This window comes from Coffea arabica, chromosome 3c, assembly GCF_036785885.1.
Source record: "Coffea arabica cultivar ET-39 chromosome 3c, Coffea Arabica ET-39 HiFi, whole genome shotgun sequence".
Lineage (NCBI taxonomy): Eukaryota > Viridiplantae > Streptophyta > Magnoliopsida > Gentianales > Rubiaceae > Coffea > Coffea arabica.
In genome coordinates this window covers 16,107,077-16,126,463 of record NC_092314.1, presented here as the reverse complement: position 1 = coordinate 16,126,463, position 19,387 = coordinate 16,107,077, and the positions used below count along the sequence as shown (strand labels likewise).

The following is a 19,387-nucleotide window of genomic DNA, read 5'->3' as shown; positions in this document are numbered from 1 at the left end:
AGGAAATTAAATTGATGCGCGGAGGGACGCGATTACGCTCCAACAGAAAATTAAATTGTCAAGAAGGGGGATAGAAGGGTGCGCGGTGGACGCTGAGACTCACCAACAGAAATTTAAATTGTCAAGAAGGGGAGGTAGAAAGGTGCGCGGTGGACGCTGAGACTCACCAACAGGAAATTAAATTGATGCGCGGAGGGACGCGATTACGCTCCAACAGAAAATTAAATTTGTCAAGAAGGGGGATAGAAGGGTGCGCGGTGGACGCTGAGACTCACCAACATGAATTTAAATTGATGCGCGGAGGGACGCGATTACGCTCCAATAGACAATTAAATTGATGCGCGGAGGGACGCGATTACGCTCCAACAGAAAATTAAATTGTCAAGAAGGGGGATAGAAGGGTGCGCGGTGGACGCTGAGACTCACCAACATGAATTTAAATTGATGCGCGGAGGGACGCGATTACGCTCCAACAGAAAATTAAATTGTCAAGAAGGGGGATAGAAGGGTGCGCGGTGGACGCTGAGACTCACCAACAGAAATTTAAATTGTCAAGAAGGGGAGGTAGAAGGGTGCGCGGTGGACGCTGAGACTGACCAACAGGAAATTAAATTGATGCGCGGAGGGACGCGATTACGCTCCAACAAAAAATTAAATTGTCAAGAAGGGAGATAGAAGGGTGCGCGATGGACGCTGAGACTCACCAACAGAAATTTAAATTGTCAAGAAGGGGAGGTAGAAGGGTGCGCGGTGGACGCTGAGACTCACCAACAGGAAATTAAATTGATGCGCGGAGGGACGCGATTACGCTCCAACAGAAAATTAAATTTGTCAAGAATGGGAGGTAGAAGGGTACGCGGTGGACGCTGAGACTCACCAACAGGAAATTAAATTGATGCGCGGAGGGACGCGATTACGCTCCAACAGAAAATTAAATTGTCAAGAAGGGAGATAGAAGGGTGCGCGGTGGACGCTGAGACTCACCAACAGAAATTTAAATTGTCAAGAAGGGGCGGTAGAAGGGTGCGCGGTGGACGCTGAGACTCACCAACAGGAAATTAAATTGATGCGCGGAGGGACGCGATTACGCTCCAACAGAAAATTAAATTGTCAAGAAGGGGGATAGAAGGGTGCGCGGTGGACGCTGAGACTCACCAACAGGAAATTAAATTGGATCTTCTTGATTGATATATATATATATATATATATATATATATATTTTTTTTTTTTTTAAAAACAGATTGGTGGGATTGACCCGAGCCCAATTAAACACTGAAAGAAATTAAAATGCAAGTTCAATATTATCAAACTGAATGATTAAAATGCACGTTGCTCAAGTTGGTGGATTTGCAATCCCTCTTTTTTTTCCAAAATTTAGAAGAAATGAAAGAAACACACTTTTTTGTTTTTTGTTTTATTATTATTTTTTTTTTTTTTGAAAAAAAATCAAAGGTGACGAATTCTAAAACTTGAAGAATACCAATGACAACTCTCCTTTCAAGAGATTTGAGAGGTACATACATATGTCACTGTCCTCTCGATTTTAAAAGACCCTTTTTTTTTCACAAAGCCGATTTAAAATGCATTACCAAAATTGGAGCTCATTCCTCTGATATTTGCCCCAGTGTAAATCATGTTTAACGAAGGCCACATTTTTCATGCTTTCGAAAAAGCAAAAAGAGTGATCATATGATACCAATACCATGTGATTCCTTGTGCTCCTTTTGGCCCTGAGAACCATGCAAGCATGATCTTTCGATGTCAAAATTGCTCCTCAAGAGTTGTGCTGCAACTTGTTTTGAATCTTCTCAATTTTCCAGCATCAGTCAGCCATACCTCACTTTGTACCACAAATCCACTTTTCTAATGACCAGATTTGAATGAATGGCCAGTAACTCAAGTGTCAGCAACCCGCTTTTCGTTCATGATTCTCTTGTGCTCCAAAATCTCACCTTGATGACCTTAACCATTTCGGATTTTCCTTAAGGTCACCCCCATTTTCTTTTCCTTTTTCTATTTCTTTTTATTTTCTTCTTTTTTCTTTTTCATTTTTTTCTTCTCTCTCTCTCTTTTTTCTTTCTTTTTGAAAAGACGCCCATTCGGGTTTTCACTCAATGAACAAATCTTGTCAACAACTTTTATCAACTCAAGAATATGTTTTAAGAAATGATGGCATCAGTGCGACAATCCTTCCCATGCAAAATTGGTGAAGGTGTATTGACATCATTTGCCATTTGATTGAGTGATTTTTATTAGAAATACCACTAAAGCGGAGGTCGAAACTTTATGATTTTTATGATGGGGTCAGGTGGGGTGTGGAAGAAATGTTAAGGCTTGAGAGCAAAATCCTCAAAGAGGTTTCAAACCCCTAAGATCACGTTCTATCAATATTTGCCCCAGTATGAGGGTATTAAAACAGAAAAAATTGCCCCAATTTGGCTTTTCTTCTTTTTTTTTTCTTTTTTTTTCTTTTTTTTTTGACAAATAGGAGATAAAAATTTACCCCAGTGTGGGGTTTGCAATCTTTAGGAGGGCTATCAAATAAAGGGTTAAATTATTCTGGAGGTTCAATGGGGAAAACTAGGGGTAAGATGTTCAAAGAGAAAAGAAGAAGGCTCGCCTTTGATCCGCCCTAGATGGTATTTCAAAAAGAAAAATCACATACTCAGAGAAAGCATTTATTACACATATCCGAATTGATTGGCAGAGGAAAGACCTGTCCATCCAGTTCTGTAAGCATGAGCGTTCCTCCGGATAGCACTCTTTGAACAATAAATAGCCCTTGCCAAGTTGGAGCAAACTTTTCTTTAACCTCCTCTTGAATAAGAAGAATTTACTTCAAAACCTTATCCCTCACTTCAATTAAGCGAGATTTGTCTTTCTTGTCATAACTAACGAACCATCCTTTGATGATAGCATTGTCCATGACAAACATTCAACTTCTTTTTCATCAATTAGAGACAGCAACTCATTGTGCTCCTTAATCCATTCGATTTCTTCTGCCTGAGCCTTTGTCAAAATGTGCAAGGACGGAATCTCGGTTTTGGCATGTATTACCACTTCCATTACAGCATAAGAGGGCAAGGTGTTACCCCAACTTAGAAATGTAATCTCCAATGAAATGCTCCCAGAGTTCAATTGCAAAATTTCGCAAAATCGAAGGAAAAACTCTCTTTTTCTTTTTTCTTTTTTTTCAATCCTTTTTTCTTTTCTTTTTTTTTCATTTTTTCCTCTTTTTTTTTCATTATTCTCTTTTTTTTTCATTCCTCCTTTCTTTTCTTTTCTCTTTTTTTTTTTTCAAGTTGGCTGCTGAAGTATGTACTCCTTTTGAGCAAATAGCCGATCCTCCACTTTGCAATGTAGCATTATTGCTCCATTTTTATTTGTGATTAATCTCCAAATTTGCAAGTTTTGAATTGCACTTTTTCCTCGATCTCAACCATAAACACCTGCATATGGGGAATTTTTCAAAGCACTTGAATTTTTCAATTTTTTTTTATTCTTTTTTTTGTGTTTTTTTTTTAAGCAATGATGTAACAATTAAGATTCATGCAAAGTATTGACTTATCAAAATTTTAAAAATATATACTTGATCTTGGACATACCCTACAAATGTATTATAAAATTTTTGCCTCAATTTGAACTTATTTGGTGAAATCTCACAATATATTACAAAAAATTTGCCCCAGATTTGGGGTTTTTTTTTTTTTTTTAGTTGCAAAATAATCACATGCAATGTGAATAGAAACTACATTTTTCACATGAAGAATTTAAATATCATATCCAAACTCATGTAGAAGATTCCATGATAAATCCCTCAAAAATAAGACCAAATTGAAAAAGATCTCTTCCTTATTTTGGGATTGGTGTTGAGGGAAAAGGACCACTTTTCTTATGAGCTCATCTTTTAGAACCAATCAAATGGATATTATTCAGGATTTTGAGATGACTCAGGGGAATGGTATGTCAGGATCTGTCTTTTTTTTTTTTTGTTTTTTTTTTTGCCCAAATTGTATCCAACACATTCAATATCACATCTTGGTGAAAGCAAATAGCTTATCACTCTTATTTTTTGAGAAAACTCAGTCAACATATAATCTCTATGGGCTTATAATGTATGGGTAGAAACGATAGCCAAACATATGGAAACAAGTTATGACCTTATGATCACGAGTGAATGGTAGGTTCCTTAGAGTAGGGCTGCAAACGAGCCGAGCCGAGTCGAGTTTTGAGCTAATCGAGCCGAGCCTTAGCTAAATTTTATCAAGCTCGAGCTCGAGCTCGAGCTCGACGAGCTGGCAATTTTCGAGCTCGAGCTCGACTCGAATCAAGTCGAGCCGAGCTCGAGCTCGAGCTCGAAAAAAATAAAAAAAAATTATTTTATTTTTTAAAAAAATAAATAAAATAATATTTTTTCTGAATAAATAATAAAATATTAAGGATATATCCGTAATTTCACTATGAAAATAAAAAATAAAAAATATATATATAATATACGTAATTTTATTATTAAATAAAAATAAAAATAAAAAATATATATATATATATTCAAGCTCGCGAGCCGGCTCGCGAGCTAACGAGTTTAATATTTTGAGCTCGAGTTCGAGCTCGAGTTTGACTCGAGTTGGCTCGAGCTCGACTCGAGCTCGATTAATGTCGAGCTCGACTCGAGCTTGACTCGAGCCGCTCGCGAGCGGCTCGCGAGCGGCTCGATTCGTTTGCAGCCCTACCTTAGAGGCAAGATTTTCACTTCAAATTGTCATGAAAGATAAGTCAACAATGGACTTTATGAGCTTGTAATATGGCTTAACACCGATAGCTAAAAGAAATAAACTTTTCAAGGACAACGCACTTAAGATCGCATTCCTTAAAAAATTGCCCCAGTTTTGGATTTGAAATCCGGAACCCCATTTTGACTCTCTCTTTCTTATCAATCCTCTTTTTTCTTCAACAATCACTAAGGGGAAGGCAGTATTGGATGTCTTCGCATTTTCTTTCTTTTCTTTTTTTTTCATCATTTTTCATTTTTTTCATTTTTTTTCTTTTCTCTCTTTTCCCTTTTTTTTTATTTTTTATTTTACCAATACTGATATCCCAATGTCAATGATAAAATCGAAAACTCCCTAATTTGGAGTGTAGGTGGCCCCTGTTTCTTTTTTATATTGAAGACCAAAATATCAATGGTAGAGTCAAATTCCCCCAACTTGTAATTTTTCTCTTGCTAAAATTTTGAGCATCTTTGCCATTTTTTCAATTCTCAAATCTCCTTTCCCAGTGTGGGGGTACGATCATAAGTGCTTTTGAAACGAACCACCAATTTAGGCTCAAACGAGGATGCAAAGAATGGATAGTGTTTGGATAGTAGAAACAACGGCCAAAGCATCATTCTTATTTTTCATGACAACCAAAGTAAAGAATAGCCCGTTGAGAAAATCCATTTCCTTTTGACGTGTAAAATTATGATCACTAAGGCTCTTATTTGAAATGAAATTGTACTTTTAAAAGGTTCAAATGGGAGAACAATTGATAAAATCTGTATAGATATAGAAACGAAAAGCTTAAAGTATCATTCCAAATTTTCAAAACAAATAAGAAATAATGGACATTTTTGCTTTCACTCGGATGTGAATTGAATCTGGTTAGACACAGTGAACATTTCACGGTAAAAATTATCTCACTTTGAAGCAAGTCAACCAAGGTGACTGACTTTGGAGGTTCAATAGAAGTGGACAAAAGATGAAAAAGAAAAGTGCCGGGGTTGATATTCTATGACAAACTATCAAATTTGAATGACCCCTCTTTATTTTCGACTGCTCTCATTGAATAGTTTAGACCACAAATCTAGTGTATGCAAAGAATTTTGAGAATTGGACATACGCTCATGAATTTCGAACAAGAGGTCAAAAAATTTCAATTTAGCCTTATTTCTTAGGATTCATCATGAAATCTCCCAATGAGCAAATAAAGAATGAGTATATACAAAACAATAGTTGTCTAAATAAAACTTTATTATTCAAATGTTTGAAAATTTCTCAAATATAATACATGTGAGAAAAATAAATATCTCTAAAGAATACACTTTCAAATATATACACACTTTCTCTTTCTATCTTTTGAGACAAAATGGATTAGAAATAATGAATCAAGAGATTTTTGAGATGCTTTACACTAGCATTTTCAAATGGATTTTTCATTCTTTTTTTTTTTCATTTCATTTTTTTTTTCACATTGTAGGATCTGCCCAAGAATCAAGTAACATTTGTAATTTTTCAAAATTTATTAGACCCAAAAATATTATCAGATATAGGAAAAATATATTTTTTTTTACCTTGTTAAAACAACTTTTATAAATGCAGGGGAGGGGGAAAAAATAAAAGCAAAATACCCAGAGTTAGTAAGCAAAACTGCAAAATCGGTATGCATGTCCTATGGGAGAGCCCTTTTATGCCAAGGGTTGGCCTAGCATGAAAATGCAATCCTCAGGGGTAGGCACCATACCATACCTGATGGATCCGATCGACTTATTGAAATTCGAATAGAAGACAATTTTAAAAAATTTGGTTAATTGGAGTGACAAGAGACAATTTGTTCTAATAAAATGAGGACAAAGTCCGAATGGATTGATTGCTTTGATTGACACATAAAGTGATATTAAAAATTAATTTAGTGTGAAAAGCTTATTTTTGAATGAATTGAAATGTCTCGACAAGTTTATTCGATAAACCATAGATCAAAACTTTTAAAAAAAAAAGAATAAACGGGCCAAATGGATCAAATGGAATTGATAATTAGTTCAAAAATTGATTAAATTATGCTAAAAGTGAATAAAACTGAACAAGTGGATTGGATGAAATTGAAAATTTACTAAACAATTGACTGAATTATCCTAAAAAAAATAATGGATTTGATGAAATTGAAAATTTACTAAAAAATTAACGATTTAGTCACAATTGATTGGATTGTCCTAAAAATTGAATAAGCTGGTAAAATTAATTGGATGAAATTGACGATTTATTCAAAATTGACTGAATTGACCTAAAGTGAATAAATTGGTCAAGATGGATTGGATGGAATTGACAGTTTATTCACAAATCGACTGAATCACTGGCCAAATAAACAGAATGAAATTGATGATTTATTCAAAATGAAAATGAAATTAAAAAAAAATGAGCAAAATTGTATGGGTCGAATGATCTATAAAAAAAAATCGATTCAATCATCTTAGATACAAAAATAAAATGAATGAAATTGATGATTTATCCAAATCGATGGAATTGTCTGCCCATTGATAGTTTCAAAAAATTCATTGTGATTCATTAGTCTATGAGCTTTCAGAAATCAAGATTTGGCCTTAACACACTTATCATCTCAACAATGAGGAATTTGTGAATTTCTTCAACTTAATGTCCTTTACGCAAGGGATTTTTACCAATTCTGATAAAATGACCAAAAAATGATTGTTAGATGCTCATATTCTAATGCATAAAAACTGTTCCATCATCCTCAATGTCGTCAAACGGAAGGGATCGAATCCTACCTTACCTTGTGCACTACCCCTTTGGATGGTACAAAAAATATAAACGTGCAAGTCTCATTGGATTACATGTCCGAGACACAAGGCGGCTTATTACTATCATGGGATCCCCTAAATGGCATTCCCTCTAAGGTTTATGTATGTTGCCAATTTATCAAAGCGACTAAGTATGCAGTATACAAATGAAACATGATCTGAAAGAACCCCCTTTTGTATGCCGGGGTGAGCCTAAAATGAAATGTATTCATGCTTTAAATGCGAAGCATTGAATTTAAACGTGTCATATCAAATAGGGTAGGCTCCTAGAGAGTACCATGCCAGAACTCTTATTTTCTAGGGCTTATGAATGCAATGGAGACAAAAACCAAGAAAAGTTAGTTCAATCAGACAAATACACAACACATTGTAGCAAAACAATACAAAGAGAGAAAGCAATAAAAGGAAAAGAGGGGTTGGATCCCTCCCCTCGTGAATAGTGTCACTAATAGGGTAAGACAGATTCTACCTTAGGTAAACTATCATGGATGCATGAAGTATCGGCTCACTAATGCATCTAGACTCGATAGGTTTTAGGTCCCCGAGCCTTCAGACTTGGAAACCAAAGGTCATTAATCCCAAGGTTTTTTGTCGGTGGCTCGAGCGATTCCCCAGACATTGCTACGTGCACGTCGTGCCACGGCCACATGTCCAAGTGAATCTATAAAAAATCCTCAATTTTCGACTAAAAACTAAAGGCTATCAACCCAAAGCTTAAAATGGAAGATTGAGTGACCCCCCGGATCATGCTACGCACACGTCGTGTCGCGATCACACGCCCAAGTGGGTCGCCTAATCCTAACAGGAAAAAGTGGCGTGACAAGCCACTAAAAGAAAAATAAATAAGGGATAAAAAATAAAACGTATGCACGTATGCCAGTGTTCGGTTTGGAGGAGAGGGATCGAGAACCAATGCGAGGCTCTAGGGTAATATCCCCCACCCAAATGCAATGCAAAGCGCGGTACGAACAAGTAAATGAATAAACCATTCATCAGATACGAGGAACGAATACGAGTGTGAAACGTAAAACATCCTAAAAAAGAAAAAAAAATGCAACCTAAAACATCCAAATATGATGAATAAAAAGGATTAAAAAAAGAAAAGACAACTAAACCAAATGCTTGGACTCTCTAGCGTCCCCAGTGGAGTCGCCAAGCTGTCGCGCCCCATTTTTCGCGATGGAAAAATAAAAAGAAGGGTGTTTATAAAAGATGTAATTTTATTTTAAAATAAGTAAAAAGAGACCTAAAATGGGACTTTAAAAAATGCGACGATTTGGGTCCAAAAATTAGTCTAAAAAGGGTTTTTAAAAAAAATAGGAGTCGCCACTTGGTATTGAGTTTGAGTGTACCAAGTCACCAAAAAAATATTTTTTGAATAGAAATAAAATGAAACCCTTTTTGACAACTCCAGGTCTTTGAAAACAGAGAAAATGAGTTCGGGAGTCACGGTTGAAGAAAGGGAAGGCAAAGGTTCGATTAACTCAAATCTAAGGCACCCTTTCAATCTAGTCTAAGCTAGTTGCGTGGTTTAGTCAAAATTTTCTTAATCTAACCCTTAAATTTATCACATTTGGATATTTTCTATATGGATACAAATCTAAAATAAAATATCGAATGGGACAAAATATCCATTCAAGAGTTTAATTGATATCAATCGCATTGATTGCGAAAACCAAAATAATTCCTTGAAGGGGTCACGAGTATGCAAATGATGAAATTAAATAAAATAAAATTAAATTAAATTATACATAGGTATAAGTGATCAAAGAAAAAGGAAATGCAGCATAATGGGTACGGGAGACAAAAACTCGTGACATAATTTTCTTATACACGGATTAATGGGGTATTTAAACTAAAGAGTTATAATCACCCATATTCCATGATCAAAGGATAATTCTCCTAATATGAACAAGCAAATGAACTAATTTATTCCACAAATTCTTAAATGAAATGCAATTCTAAATGATATGATTAACACATATGGAGGATAGGGAGATAATAGATAATAGGGAATATCATGCAAATGGCAAAAGATCTTAGTATAAAAATATGCATGAAAATGTAATGAATAACATACAATGATGAATCTAGCGCAAGATGACCTAAAGGGTCTAGCGTTGGACTAGCCCATTTCTAAAAATCCTTGCTAGCGTTGGACTAGCAAGTAAGCGGAGGGAGAAACCACAACTAGCGTTGGACTAGTGTGGTGACGTCATGCATTAACAATTCATAGCGAAACAAATAAAACATAAATTAAAACAAATAAACACATAAGAGCACGTAGCACATAACACGTAAACATAATATCTAGATGCCAAAATCCTAAGAAAAGCGGACAAAACACATAACACATAAGCCACGTAAACACGCAACCTATCTATTACATCGGGGGCGCCTAACTACAATCTAGAAGGGAAAAATATAATAAAACAAATCTAATTATCCTATCTATTACATTTTTGAGGTATTTAAATGCCTCTTGAATCATTATAAAAATTAACTAAAACATATATAAGAAAATTTGAATGAATATTTAAATCAAGTAAATAAAGCATATAAAAATATATAAACACATAAGAACAAATAGGAGCACATAAGAGCACGTAATTGACATTGAAATAATAAAATAGGGGTACCTCCCGTTTGAAGTGGTGACTAAATGGAGTCAAATTGTCCTATTTATACTCACAATGAACAAAAGAATCATGGCACCACTTTAATTGAAAATAATAATAATGTTAAAATACTAAATTCACATTAACATGTCAAACGCAAAGAAATTTAAGAACATCTAAAAATTGCAAGTTGAATATGTTCAAAAATAACATAATTAGTTATTAAAGAAAAGAAACAATCATAATAAAGAGAGTCAAAATTCATCAGGGACTGAATTGCAAAGATTGAAAACTTTTAGGGACAGAAGTTATATTTTTCCAAAGTTTAAGGGTCAAAATTAAATGAAAGATAAAATTCAAGGACCAAAGTGCAATTAAATTAAGTACCTAAGTGAAAGGAATTTAAAATATTCTGGGCCGAAGTGAACTACTCCAGAAATCAGGGGCTAAAGTGCAAAATTTGATTTCTGATTGGGGAGAAAAAGGCCATTGGGCCATTATTTATTTCTTTGGGCCAAAAACTACCTAAGCCCAACCGAAAATCCATAGAAACGAGCAGGCCAACCCGTCATTTTATCACTCAAACCCGACCCAGAAATGCATGGGCTCCAGCCTCCTAGCCCATCCGAAACCCAAAAGAAAAAATAAACCAAAGCCCATTTCCAAAACCCAACCAAAACTAACTCCTGGCCCAACCGAAGAAAAAACATTAGCCCAAACCGTTTTCTTTCTTTTCTTTTCTTTCTTTTTTTTTTCTTCTTCTTCTTTCTTTTCTTTCTTCCCCGTTCGTTCCGTCTCTTCTTCTTCCCAGGCGAGCTGAAGCTTCAGCTGGCGGCCATGGTGGTCGCCGGTGGCGCCGCCGCCGCCGACCGCTACCGCCGGTGACCTCTCCGGTTACCAAAAATCCTCAAAATACACCCCCTCATTCGATTTTTCGCGTAGGTTCCATTTCCGGATTTAGTTTTTACAAAAGATGACCCAAAAGTGGCCAAAATGTCAAAATACAGTCCAGTTTTTATTTTTTTCAAATCACCCTATCTTTCACCAAAAATGATACCATAACACTCCTTACAACTTATAAAATATTACTATGACTTTAATTTGACAAGAAAACAACATAAAGAGACTAGAATAAAGCAAAACAGCCCCTAAAATTCATTTTTTCCATTTTGGCATTTTCACAAACACTTGACATGCATTCATGGGCCCGTTTCTTTTTTTCTTAGTTCTGTGCATGAATTGTCCCAAAAATTAGCAACCCAACAACCAAGGAAACCAGCAAAAGCAAAAGAAAATTAAACAATGAAGCATGGATTTAATGTGCTAAACAAAACTAAAAATTACCTCAATGTAGGTGGCAATCGCTTGGTTGAAGTTTCTGATGCAAAGCTCCAATTATCCAACCGGTTGCTGCCTTGTTGTGTGCAAAATGTGTTGGAAAAATATTGGGAGAGATGAGAGCCGAGAGAAGGAGAGGCGTTATTCTTTTTTTTTCTTTTTTTCGGTTGAGAGACCAGAGAAAGAGCCGAGAGAGTTTTTTTTTTTTTTCTTGTCTGTTTTTGTTTCTTGTCCCTGTGTCAGGGAGAGAACCGAGAGTGTGCTGAATTGAGGGAGTAGTTTTTCTTGAGCCCCAAAAGTGCCGTTCTTTTTTTTTTGTCAGTCCCCGAGATTCAGGAGGGAACCAAGGGATTTTTGTCAAATGGGTTTTGGTTTGTTTTTTCTTTTTTTCTTTTCTTTTCTTTTTTTTTTTTAAGATAAACCTACAAAAATGAGACAAAATATACTTAAAATACAAGAAAACAAATGATTCATCAAATAGAAAATATTCAATAAAACATAAAATTTGACAAAAATTTGGCAAAAATTTGGTGTCTACAGCTTGCCCCTCTTTGTTTAGAGTTTCAAAAAAACTCAAGACAAAGACGTAGGCACCAAATCGCTTACCTGTCTCTTCTAGCTGCACTTGAACTAAAATAAACAAGCCAACACTTGGCTGAAATTATTGAGCAAAATGATGCAATAACATTACAGAAAGCACGTGACCGAACTCATGTAGAGTTGCCTACGTATCCCGCCATGGGAATCAGGTCAAACGTAGTTCAAATTACAAGTGAATCACAATGAAACAAGTGCATTGACCAACTGTGATCTTTGCAAAATCGAAAAAGTCTGAGCTATCAGAACTTCTAAACATGAAACCCAAAATGAATGAGAAAGCACAATTATTAATCAAAACAGTCAAGAAAAGTAACTTGTCATAATTAGAAAAAGATGCGCGGAGGGACGCGGTTACGCTCCAAGAAGGGGGATAGAAGGGTGCGCGGCGGACGCTGAGACTCACAAACAGAAAATTAAATTGATCTTTTTAGAAAAAGATGCGCGGAGGGACGCGATTACGCTCCAACAGGAAATTAAATTGTCAAGAAAGGGGATAGAAGGGTGCGCGGTGGACGCTGAGACTCACCAACAGAAATTTAAATTGTCAAGAAGGGGAGGTAGAAGGGTGCGCGGTGGACGCTGAGACTCACCAACAGGAAATTAAATTGATGCGCGGAGGGACGCGATTACGCTCCAACAGAAAATTAAATTGTCAAGAAGGGGGATAGAAGGGTGCGCGGTGGACGCTGAGACTCACCAACAGAAATTTAAATTGTCAAGAAGGGGAGGTAGAAAGGTGCGCGGTGGACGCTGAGACTCACCAACAGGAAATTAAATTGATGCGCGGAGGGACGCGATTACGCTCCAACAGAAAATTAAATTTGTCAAGAAGGGGGATAGAAGGGTGCGCGGTGGACGCTGAGACTCACCAACATGAATTTAAATTGATGCGCGGAGGGACGCGATTACGCTCCAATAGACAATTAAATTGATGCGCGGAGGGACGCGATTACGCTCCAACAGAAAATTAAATTGTCAAGAAGGGGGATAGAAGGGTGCGCGGTGGACGCTGAGACTCACCAACATGAATTTAAATTGATGCGCGGAGGGACGCGATTACGCTCCAACAGAAAATTAAATTGTCAAGAAGGGGGATAGAAGGGTGCGCGGTGGACGCTGAGACTCACCAACAGAAATTTAAATTGTCAAGAAGGGGAGGTAGAAGGGTGCGCGGTGGACGCTGAGACTGACCAACAGGAAATTAAATTGATGCGCGGAGGGACGCGATTACGCTCCAACAAAAAATTAAATTGTCAAGAAGGGAGATAGAAGGGTGCGCGATGGACGCTGAGACTCACCAACAGAAATTTAAATTGTCAAGAAGGGGAGGTAGAAGGGTGCGCGGTGGACGCTGAGACTCACCAACAGGAAATTAAATTGATGCGCGGAGGGACGCGATTACGCTCCAACAGAAAATTAAATTTGTCAAGAATGGGAGGTAGAAGGGTACGCGGTGGACGCTGAGACTCACCAACAGGAAATTAAATTGATGCGCGGAGGGACGCGATTACGCTCCAACAGAAAATTAAATTGTCAAGAAGGGAGATAGAAGGGTGCGCGGTGGACGCTGAGACTCACCAACAGAAATTTAAATTGTCAAGAAGGGGCGGTAGAAGGGTGCGCGGTGGACGCTGAGACTCACCAACAGGAAATTAAATTGATGCGCGGAGGGACGCGATTACGCTCCAACAGAAAATTAAATTGTCAAGAAGGGGGATAGAAGGGTGCGCGGTGGACGCTGAGACTCACCAACAGGAAATTAAATTGGATCTTCTTGATTGATATATATATATATATATATATATATATATATTTTTTTTTTTTTTAAAAACAGATTGGTGGGATTGACCCGAGCCCAATTAAACACTGAAAGAAATTAAAATGCAAGTTCAATATTATCAAACTGAATGATTAAAATGCACGTTGCTCAAGTTGGTGGATTTGCAATCCCTCTTTTTTTTCCAAAATTTAGAAGAAATGAAAGAAACACACTTTTTTGTTTTTTGTTTTATTATTATTTTTTTTTTTTTTGAAAAAAAATCAAAGGTGACGAATTCTAAAACTTGAAGAATACCAATGACAACTCTCCTTTCAAGAGATTTGAGAGGTACATACATATGTCACTGTCCTCTCGATTTTAAAAGACCCTTTTTTTTTCACAAAGCCGATTTAAAATGCATTACCAAAATTGGAGCTCATTCCTCTGATATTTGCCCCAGTGTAAATCATGTTTAACGAAGGCCACATTTTTCATGCTTTCGAAAAAGCAAAAAGAGTGATCATATGATACCAATACCATGTGATTCCTTGTGCTCCTTTTGGCCCTGAGAACCATGCAAGCATGATCTTTCGATGTCAAAATTGCTCCTCAAGAGTTGTGCTGCAACTTGTTTTGAATCTTCTCAATTTTCCAGCATCAGTCAGCCATACCTCACTTTGTACCACAAATCCACTTTTCTAATGACCAGATTTGAATGAATGGCCAGTAACTCAAGTGTCAGCAACCCGCTTTTCGTTCATGATTCTCTTGTGCTCCAAAATCTCACCTTGATGACCTTAACCATTTCGGATTTTCCTTAAGGTCACCCCCATTTTCTTTTCCTTTTTCTATTTCTTTTTATTTTCTTCTTTTTTCTTTTTCATTTTTTTCTTCTCTCTCTCTCTTTTTTCTTTCTTTTTGAAAAGACGCCCATTCGGGTTTTCACTCAATGAACAAATCTTGTCAACAACTTTTATCAACTCAAGAATATGTTTTAAGAAATGATGGCATCAGTGCGACAATCCTTCCCATGCAAAATTGGTGAAGGTGTATTGACATCATTTGCCATTTGATTGAGTGATTTTTATTAGAAATACCACTAAAGCGGAGGTCGAAACTTTATGATTTTTATGATGGGGTCAGGTGGGGTGTGGAAGAAATGTTAAGGCTTGAGAGCAAAATCCTCAAAGAGGTTTCAAACCCCTAAGATCACGTTCTATCAATATTTGCCCCAGTATGAGGGTATTAAAACAGAAAAAATTGCCCCAATTTGGCTTTTCTTCTTTTTTTTTTCTTTTTTTTTCTTTTTTTTTTGACAAATAGGAGATAAAAATTTACCCCAGTGTGGGGTTTGCAATCTTTAGGAGGGCTATCAAATAAAGGGTTAAATTATTCTGGAGGTTCAATGGGGAAAACTAGGGGTAAGATGTTCAAAGAGAAAAGAAGAAGGCTCGCCTTTGATCCGCCCTAGATGGTATTTCAAAAAGAAAAATCACATACTCAGAGAAAGCATTTATTACACATATCCGAATTGATTGGCAGAGGAAAGACCTGTCCATCCAGTTCTGTAAGCATGAGCGTTCCTCCGGATAGCACTCTTTGAACAATAAATAGCCCTTGCCAAGTTGGAGCAAACTTTTCTTTAACCTCCTCTTGAATAAGAAGAATTTACTTCAAAACCTTATCCCTCACTTCAATTAAGCGAGATTTGTCTTTCTTGTCATAACTAACGAACCATCCTTTGATGATAGCATTGTCCATGACAAACATTCAACTTCTTTTTCATCAATTAGAGACAGCAACTCATTGTGCTCCTTAATCCATTCGATTTCTTCTGCCTGAGCCTTTGTCAAAATGTGCAAGGACGGAATCTCGGTTTTGGCATGTATTACCACTTCCATTACAGCATAAGAGGGCAAGGTGTTACCCCAACTTAGAAATGTAATCTCCAATGAAATGCTCCCAGAGTTCAATTGCAAAATTTCGCAAAATCGAAGGAAAAACTCTCTTTTTCTTTTTTCTTTTTTTTCAATCCTTTTTTCTTTTCTTTTTTTTTCATTTTTTCCTCTTTTTTTTTCATTATTCTCTTTTTTTTTCATTCCTCCTTTCTTTTCTTTTCTCTTTTTTTTTTTTCAAGTTGGCTGCTGAAGTATGTACTCCTTTTGAGCAAATAGCCGATCCTCCACTTTGCAATGTAGCATTATTGCTCCATTTTTATTTGTGATTAATCTCCAAATTTGCAAGTTTTGAATTGCACTTTTTCCTCGATCTCAACCATAAACACCTGCATATGGGGAATTTTTCAAAGCACTTGAATTTTTCAATTTTTTTTTATTCTTTTTTTTGTGTTTTTTTTTTAAGCAATGATGTAACAATTAAGATTCATGCAAAGTATTGACTTATCAAAATTTTAAAAATATATACTTGATCTTGGACATACCCTACAAATGTATTATAAAATTTTTGCCTCAATTTGAACTTATTTGGTGAAATCTCACAATATATTACAAAAAATTTGCCCCAGATTTGGGGTTTTTTTTTTTTTTTTAGTTGCAAAATAATCACATGCAATGTGAATAGAAACTACATTTTTCACATGAAGAATTTAAATATCATATCCAAACTCATGTAGAAGATTCCATGATAAATCCCTCAAAAATAAGACCAAATTGAAAAAGATCTCTTCCTTATTTTGGGATTGGTGTTGAGGGAAAAGGACCACTTTTCTTATGAGCTCATCTTTTAGAACCAATCAAATGGATATTATTCAGGATTTTGAGATGACTCAGGGGAATGGTATGTCAGGATCTGTCTTTTTTTTTTTTTGTTTTTTTTTTTGCCCAAATTGTATCCAACACATTCAATATCACATCTTGGTGAAAGCAAATAGCTTATCACTCTTATTTTTTGAGAAAACTCAGTCAACATATAATCTCTATGGGCTTATAATGTATGGGTAGAAACGATAGCCAAACATATGGAAACAAGTTATGACCTTATGATCACGAGTGAATGGTAGGTTCCTTAGAGTAGGGCTGCAAACGAGCCGAGCCGAGTCGAGTTTTGAGCTAATCGAGCCGAGTCTTAGCTAAATTTTATCAAGCTCGAGCTCGAGCTCGAGCTCGACGAGCTGGCAATTTTCGAGCTCGAGCTCGACTCGAATCAAGTCGAGCCGAGCTCGAGCTCGAGCTCGAAAAAAATAAAAAAAAATTATTTTATTTTTTAAAAAAATAAATAAAATAATATTTTTTCTGAATAAATAATAAAATATTAAGGATATATCCGTAATTTCACTATGAAAATAAAAAATAAAAAATATATATATAATATACGTAATTTTATTATTAAATAAAAATAAAAATAAAAAATATATATATATATATTCAAGCTCGCGAGCCGGCTCGCGAGCTAACGAGTTTAATATTTTGAGCTCGAGTTCGAGCTCGAGTTTGACTCGAGTTGGCTCGAGCTCGACTCGAGCTCGATTAATGTCGAGCTCGACTCGAGCTTGACTCGAGCCGCTCGCGAGCGGCTCGATTCGTTTGCAGCCCTACCTTAGAGGCAAGATTTTCACTTCAAATTGTCATGAAAGATAAGTCAACAATGGACTTTATGAGCTTGTAATATGGCTTAACACCGATAGCTAAAAGAAATAAACTTTTCAAGGACAACGCACTTAAGATCGCATTCCTTAAAAAATTGCCCCAGTTTTGGATTTGAAATCCGGAACCCCATTTTGACTCTCTCTTTCTTATCAATCCTCTTTTTTCTTCAACAATCACTAAGGGGAAGGCAGTATTGGATGTCTTCGCATTTTCTTTCTTTTCTTTTTTTTTCATCATTTTTCATTTTTTTCATTTTTTTTCTTTTCTCTCTTTTCCCTTTTTTTTTATTTTTTATTTTACCAATACTGATATCCCAATGTCAATGATAAAATCGAAAACTCCCTAATTTGGAGTGTAGGTGGCCCCTGTTTCTTTTTTATATTGAAGACCAAAATATCAATGGTAGAGTCAAATTCCCCCAACTTGTAATTTTTCTCTTGCTAAAATTTTGAGCATCTTTGCCATTTTTTCAATTCTCAAATCTCCTTTCCCAGTGTGGGGGTACGATCATAAGTGCTTTTGAAACGAACCACCAATTTAGGCTCAAACGAGGATGCAAAGAATGGATAGTGTTTGGATAGTAGAAACAACGGCCAAAGCATCATTCTTATTTTTCATGACAACCAAAGTAAAGAATAGCCCGTTGAGAAAATCCATTTCCTTTTGACGTGTAAAATTATGATCACTAAGGCTCTTATTTGAAATGAAATTGTACTTTTAAAAGGTTCAAATGGGAGAACAATTGATAAAATCTGTATAGATATAGAAACGAAAAGCTTAAAGTATCATTCCAAATTTTCAAAACAAATAAGAAATAATGGACATTTTTGCTTTCACTCGGATGTGAATTGAATCTGGTTAGACACAGTGAACATTTCACGGTAAAAATTATCTCACTTTGAAGCAAGTCAACCAAGGTGACTGACTTTGGAGGTTCAATAGAAGTGGACAAAAGATGAAAAAGAAAAGTGCCGGGGTTGATATTCTATGACAAACTATCAAATTTGAATGACCCCTCTTTATTTTCGACTGCTCTCATTGAATAGTTTAGACCACAAATCTAGTGTATGCAAAGAATTTTGAGAATTGGACATACGCTCATGAATTTCGAACAAGAGGTCAAAAAATTTCAATTTAGCCTTATTTCTTAGGATTCATCATGAAATCTCCCAATGAGCAAATAAAGAATGAGTATATACAAAACAATAGTTGTCTAAATAAAACTTTATTATTCAAATGTTTGAAAATTTCTCAAATATAATACATGTGAGAAAAATAAATATCTCTAAAGAATACACTTTCAAATATATACACACTTTCTCTTTCTATCTTTTGAGACAAAATGGATTAGAAATAATGAATCAAGAGATTTTTGAGATGCTTTACACTAGCATTTTCAAATGGATTTTTCATTCTTTTTTTTTTTCATTTCATTTTTTTTTTCACATTGTAGGATCTGCCCAAGAATCAAGTAACATTTGTAATTTTTCAAAATTTATTAGACCCAAAAATATTATCAGATATAGGAAAAATATATTTTTTTTTACCTTGTTAAAACAACTTTTATAAATGCAGGGGAGGGGGAAAAAATAAAAGCAAAATACCCAGAGTTAGTAAGCAAAACTGCAAAATCGGTATGCATGTCCTATGGGAGAGCCCTTTTATGCCAAGGGTTGGCCTAGCATGAAAATGCAATCCTCAGGGGTAGGCACCATACCATACCTGATGGATCCGATCGACTTATTGAAATTCGAATAGAAGACAATTTTAAAAAATTTGGTTAATTGGAGTGACAAGAGACAATTTGTTCTAATAAAATGAGGACAAAGTCCGAATGGATTGATTGCTTTGATTGACACATAAAGTGATATTAAAAATTAATTTAGTGTGAAAAGCT

General features: G+C 35.8%; 2 long non-coding RNA genes across 2 annotated transcripts; both read right to left on the bottom strand.

Annotated features, from left to right (window-relative positions):
• Positions 1–1,581: 1,581 nt before the first annotated feature.
• LOC140037660 (uncharacterized) lies at positions 1,582–6,027 on the bottom strand. Its single transcript, XR_011841617.1, has 2 exons — positions 4,731–6,027; positions 1,582–4,188 (listed from the first exon to the last, which is right to left on the bottom strand). It is a non-coding gene; the product is annotated as an uncharacterized lncRNA (long non-coding RNA).
• Positions 6,028–14,301: 8,274 nt separating this feature from the next.
• Positions 14,302–18,736, bottom strand: LOC140037659 (uncharacterized). Its single transcript, XR_011841616.1, has 2 exons — positions 17,440–18,736; positions 14,302–16,908 (listed from the first exon to the last, which is right to left on the bottom strand). It is a non-coding gene; the product is annotated as an uncharacterized lncRNA (long non-coding RNA).
• Positions 18,737–19,387: the final 651 nt, after the last annotated feature.